Source organism: Psittacula echo (assembly GCF_963264785.1).
Source record: "Psittacula echo genome assembly, chromosome: 4".
Lineage (NCBI taxonomy): Eukaryota > Metazoa > Chordata > Aves > Psittaciformes > Psittacidae > Psittacula > Psittacula echo.
The window spans coordinates 119,720,942-119,727,729 of NC_137738.1; positions in this window are offsets into that span (position 1 = coordinate 119,720,942).

Sequence of the window (6,788 nt, forward strand, 5' to 3'; positions counted from 1 at the left end):
TGGCTACAGGCCCACCTTTCTCTTCCAGAAGGGAAAGGTAGCCAGTTACAAAGTAGAGATGTTTTCAGATGTATGGTTACACACAATGCATATTGACAAATAGATTCCTTTTATCCATGGAAAATGGCCAGATTATTTTAAAAGAGGCTTGATGGCACAAAGCCAAAAGCTCCCAGCCAACTGTTATAAGATTAAGTTAATGATCAAGTCACAGTGTTGACAGAGGAAGTAAATCCATACCTCAGCTTCCCAAAACTGGATTTACTCTAAAATGTCTAGAAACCTTTTTGGTTTGCCTTGTGTACTGGCTGCAGATTATAAAGTATGGAAGAGAGGAAGCATTGGCAGGTGTCTTGTGAGATTTCTTGCTTACATGCTATAACAGTAACGTCTCAGATTAAATCTCTATCAGCTCTTCTATCCTACCAAGTTATGACAGACCACAGGTTTAGCCCCATTACCTAGGTTGGGTGGAGAAATTAAGGGGTGAAGATTTATAGCTTGTGATCCTTTGAACAGATGATCACAGTGGCTGTCACAGTCTTCACATCTGAAATCTCTAGGCCTTTCAGCTGTATGCACTGTCAGGCAAAGGTGTGCCCACTGTATAGTTGTAACCCTGGTTGCCTCTCCTGTTATTAAAGGGAAGCTCTGTTCCTCACCTCTGTATAGTTGCTCCTAACTTGAAAATAGATGCCATCATTCAGTGATGTTTTAGCATATTGTTAATCAGATATAAGCATTGTTTCTGGTTTCATAGCAATTGTGTGCTTAACATAAGTTTGTAATCCCAATAGAAATCAGTTCAGACTGGTTTACTGCCCTGCAGAAGGCACTTGTTCCCTACAACTAGAGGAATTGGAATTACTTCATTTTCAGAATAGTTTGTTTCCAGGTTCTCAAAGTTTCCCTCAAGCTATCAGAGATCTTGTAATTCTTTAGTTTTCAAGTGCTTTGTTCTTGACTCTATAGTGGAGTTTCACTGTGACCTTTAAAACTCTTTTCTAATAGCTAAATGCACAAGGGAGTGAGGTTCATTTCTAGTTCATGGAGGATATTTCTTGTCCCCAGTTCTTCTGTACTATTAGGGACTTATTTTTTGGGGAAAGGAAGAGTAAGATAATTCCAAACAGTTTGGGCGTTACTCTGTTTCTTGACTCCTCAATACTGTGATGCTTTTGTATTTGTCTAATAAGAGGCTTTAATCTCATCGGTGTTCTTCTACAGGCTTCCTGATTAAATAAGTGTATGCTTGGTGACTGCCCAGATCACCTTTGATCTGCTTGGAGAATGGCCTCTCCTGAGGGTCTTCCTAACACTGAGCAGAATCTTCGTGTCAGTCCATGGCAGAGAAGTTACCTTGCCCTGTGTAAACCTTCCTGCTCCCATGTTTTAGCTCATCTCCTTTAGTGAGCAGTTACTGTCATGAACAACCTGCTGCTTAGTGCAGAGAGCCTAAATGCAGCTCTGCTTGTGATTCCTGATGAGCTTCATGAGGGACTCACTGGAGCCCTCAAAGGAATTTGCTTCTTCAGTTCAGGTTTATCCTCCACAGCCCCACGCTGCCCTGGATGACACTGTGCTGCTGATGTTGAGCATTGCTGTAATGCAACTGTGTGAGGCAGGTTGATGAAAAAGCCATTAGAATTTTCAGTTAGAAAAGGTAGAACTTAAGCAAGTTTAAGTTTTAAAAGGTGTGTTCTTTTTATCAGAAACTCTGGAATGTTTTGTATGAGGCCATTTGGAAAAGTTCAAGGGTAGCATGAGTCTTAGATTTTTGTTGTTATAGAAAGGAGAGATTATTTGTTATGGTTTTTATTTTTTATGGCAAAATAAGAATTGCTGGTGTAATGTAGCTTTTTTAAAAACAATATTTAAGGAAAGAAGAATGTTTGTGGATTTGACAGAGGTAATTTCTAAACAGAGAAGGCATAAAAACCATCTCCCTGTTGAACTCTGTAGCTGGGGGCAAAACAGTTTAATGAGACTATTGCAAATAATAATCACTCTGATACAAAGACTCAGGCTCAGCCTCTGCTGGAAGGTTCTGGTGGTACTCCTCCAGCGTGTGATTCTATAGTGAAATCCAGAAAGCAGAAGGCAAATGACGTCCAAGTGTATTAAGTGGAAAAGGGTAATAGATGTTTTACATTCCAGGGTTAAAGAGATTGTAAAAGGAGAAGTAAAAGAGAATAAGGAAAGAACTTAGATTTTCATTCCATAGGGCAGGAATGTTGGGAACTTCTGTAACTTCAAGGAACTTTGTTCTGAATGTCTGGAATGAGTTTTTTCATTGATTTTCCTGAGGGTTCCCCAAAATGCAGTTTTAAGGTGCAATGAATTAACGTATTATTTACAGCTCCTCTTTCTAGCTTTACAGTGAAACCATTGTAATAACTGCAGCACATCTGCATGCAAAACATCTGTCAGAACCTGACATAATTTCCTCTTTATAGCTCAGAGTGGTTTTTCATTAATTGCTTGTAAAATGAATATCAGAAAGGTTGTTTGAAATGCACAGTAAATGCTTAGAGGCCTGTGTTCATAAGTGGGATTTTCACACTGACATTTGAATGAGTCAAGGAACACAAGCAGAAGAAACAGAAACGTACACAAGCATGGAAAAGTATTAAAGTTCAGTGCATTATTCTTCTGTTTCACTAGTTACTGTTAAGGCATGCAACATGCTTTCAAGTTTGGTTTTGTTTTTCAGTCTTATGATATGCTGTGAGCTTGTACACGATGAACTGTCACAAGTGATTTATGATGCTTACATACAAGGTTATTTGAGGATTTTGCAGTTTTGCAAAGACAGCACAGGCTTTGTAGTTTATGCATCAAACTACTAACTTACAAGTGCGAGTCTCTTGTCTGCACCAAGCTCGAGACTATGGGCTATCATAAAAGGGAGGGGAAAAAAGCCTGTTAAAGAACTTGTGCTGCTTTGAAAAGCAAAGCAGTTGAAAATAGAGTCAAAGCAGGTGCTTTTACTGGGGTGATCACAGCACTGAAGTTGCTCTGAAGTTTAAATGGAATCCAAACAAATCTCAGGTCTCTGCTTTGGTGAGGTACAATGGGCAATTAGTCTGATGATGTAATTAATGGCTATTTGGCAGAAGCCTGAGGCACCAAAAGGAACCAAACTCACCTCGTCAGTGTTAAGTTTTTTGTGGAACTTGGGTCTCTTTGGCAGATGCCAGTGCAAGGTGTATAACACACATTCAGAAGAACTTGGAGGGTTTTATTTCACAAAACATCTGTATCTGCATGGGAGTTTTGTTAATTTGTTTGTGGAAGTTGTTGTGTTGTTGTGTAATTAAACCACTGACTTCCAAGGAAAGTGGCACATTAGCAAGCCTGTATGAAAGTGCATTTGTGTAGTGTTACTGAATTGCACTACAGTGCTGTTGGTAGCCTATGAAAGCAGTGACATAATAGTGGATTTCCAGAATACAAAGAATGTATTTAAAACATATTTAAATATTATATTTTTATCTTGTGTGACAGATATATAATCATAGAATCATGGAACAGTTAGGGTTGGAAAGGACCTTAAGATCATCCAGTTCCAAGCCGCCTACCGTGGGCAGAGACACCTCACACTATATCATGTCACCCAATGCTCTGTCCAGCCTGGCCTTGAACACCACCAGGGATGGAGCATTCACAACTTCCCTGGGCAACCCATTCCAGTGCCTCACCACCCTCACAGTAAAAATCTTTTTTCTTTTAATTTTCCACCCCACTACAAACACAACTTTTCACAGATATATACAGAGTAATTTCAATTATTTTTTCAATCAAGTGAAAAGTCTTTTCAACTATTTTGCTTTCTCCTCTATTTTTTTACCACTTGTTAAAATTGTTTAAGAAATATAATTATTAATGGTTTGTTCTTTTTCTGTTATTCTGAACAAATCCACTGAGTCAACTGTAATATAGAACAAAATATCTAGAATAATTTGAATTTAATCAAGGCCTATACAACATCAGAAAGTCCTCTTTGGTCTGTGGCATGAAAATTCAGCTTATTAAATAAAGGGAAGGTTTCCTTTATTTCTTCACAATTTCTACTTTCAGAAGGCTTTCAAGAATCTGAAATGTCTTATTAACTATCTAATGGCTAAATTACCTCAGTTCCTTTTAATCTTTTTGTGTTGTATACTCACAATGTATATTAGAAGCCTAAATATTGTGTTATTTTCTTTTCCTTCTCTCCACTTGAAGCAAAATCCCAGCTCAGTGAAGTTAATGGCAAACTCCTTGTGTTCTGTGGGAACACAAGAGGCTTAGAGTAGAATCATAGAATAGTTAGTGTTGGAAAGGACCTTAAGATCGAGTTCCAGTCCTTTGCCACAGGCAGGGACAACTCACACTAGACCATGTACTTGGTTCTTCCTTCTTACATTTCTGCTTTCTCTCTTTTTTCCTGTTTATCATGCAATTCTCATGTGAAAATGGAAATTGGATTCAAAGATGGTATTTTTAATTAGGTCAGCACAGGAAGAAAAGATTAAGCTAGTTATGTGGCCACTCGTCTATAGACTGAATAGGGTGCTTCTCCCAAAAATACCATTTCTAGCATGCTGATATTTGGACAGAACACTTTGTGAACCTACTTGAGTTAAGGTGATGAAAAGCCAGTTACTGTGTTTCATCTTTTTTTGTCTTACTGGAAATGTTTAGAGTTCTTCAGATATAAAGGTAAATCATAGAATGGTTTGGGTTGGAAAGGACCTTAAGATCTTCTAGTTCCAACCCCCTGCCATGGGCAGGGACACCTCACACTAGACCATGTCGCCCAAGGCTCTGTCCAACCTGGCCTTGAACACTGCCAGGCATGGAGCATTTACCACTTCTTTGGGCACCCTGTGCCAGCCCCTCACTACCCACACAGTGAAGAACTTCTTCCTTATATCTAACTTGAACTTTTGCTGTTTAAGTTTAAACCCATTATGTTTGAAAAGTTTTTGTAAGATTTTATGCAAAACCTATAACTAGAACTTCAGAAGTCTTCTTGGAAGCCCTGTTGCTTAAAGTATGTTTGGCAGGATGTAATGTTATAGCACATTATGGGGAGCATTTGCTCCGTATGCTCAGTCATGTTTTCCTAATAGATTGCAATGCCAGACTCAACGGACTGCTTTGTTCTTACCAGTATCTGTTCTCTTCTACAGCCATCTCCTATAAATGTGGCCCCAAAGATTCATTTTTGCTGATTTGGTGTTTATCCCAGTCTTTCAGGAGATCCTTCCAAGCAATTCTGTCAAGAAGACCTTTGTCATGATACATAAACATCACAAAATATGGTCTATATATCCCTTCTCCTTACAGTATTTGGCTGTTCAGATGAATTCAGAAGGAACCTCATCTGAGTCCCAGACACAATTCTTTCAATAGGATTATCTTTCCTGCAATGGGGATATTCTCAGTCTGGTTTTCTTTCAGGCTCTACAAGATTGCAGTGTTTTCATTCTCTTGTGTCTAATGGCAACTAGAGATCACATCCACATTTCTGTATTTTTCTGCTGGCTTTAGCAGGTGATTGCAGCCAGTTTTTTGCTATCCATCCCCATGCAGTATTGTAAACCCTGAACAGGCAGAGAGTTGTGCATCTGTAAAGTAAGCCATTGATTTGACTGATTTCACTGAAAGTAACTGGCAAAAACCTTTACTTAGTGATATGAGCCTTTTTTAACCATTCAAATTTTGACCTGAAATGTTCACAAGATATTTGTGATCTGATAAAAATACAAACATCTTCCTATTCAGAAACCTACTGAATTTCCAAATTCTTGCAAGTACTCAGAACATCCCATTTTATTTTAAACAATAAGTTTGTGTGTATTCCCCCCTTGTAGGCCCCCTTCAGGTATTGGAAGGCTCCAAGGATGCTGGAGAGGGAGTCTTCACTGGGGACTGTAGTGATAGGACAAGGGGTGATGGGTTCAAACTGAAACAGGGGAAGTTCAGGTTAGATATAAGGCCAGAAGTTCTTCTCTGTGAGAGTACTGAGGCGCTGGCACAGAGTGCCCAGAGAAGCTGTGGCTGCCCCATCCCTGACTGTTCAAGGCCATGTTGGATGGGGCTTGGAGCAAGCTGCTCTAGTGGAAGGTGTCCCTGCCCATGGCAGGGGCTTGGAACTGGATGAGCTTTAAGGTCCTTTCCAACCCAAACCATCTTATGATTCTATGATTCTGTAATTTTTTTTAGGGGGCTGTGGTGGTGTTGGTTTGGTTGAGGTTTTTTGCTTTAAAGAAATGTTAATTTCTGAAAGCAACTTACCCTGTAACACTTATTAATATTTCACATGACAGGCAGTCATTCTAATCCTGACAAAAGTGCAGGCTGAAGGTATATTTATGTATTATGTATATTTTCTAGTTTAAATAAGATTATCTATAAGGACCCTATTGTAAGACTTTTTACCTATCTTATGGACTTGTGATAACGTCATACGATTTTCATTTCAAGTAGGTAGAGATAAACATCACTGAAGCTTTCTGACAGTCATGGACACAGCTCCTGCATACATGGATCTGCTTTTGCTGGGAAGTGGCTGTGTCTCATCTGTCATGTGAATTCTATGTATCTTGAAAATTCAGTTTTTAAAGCTGCAGAATTGTCAGTCTCAAGTGTTCAAACTTGTACACCCACCTCTACAAAATTTCAGCATTGACTAGAACTGATTGAGTACAAATTTGTCAAGTTTTTTAGTGTTTTTTTTAGTGTATCTTCTGGGTTTCTAGGATTTTGTGTTTTCCAACTTTTCTTTTTAATGGCAAAGT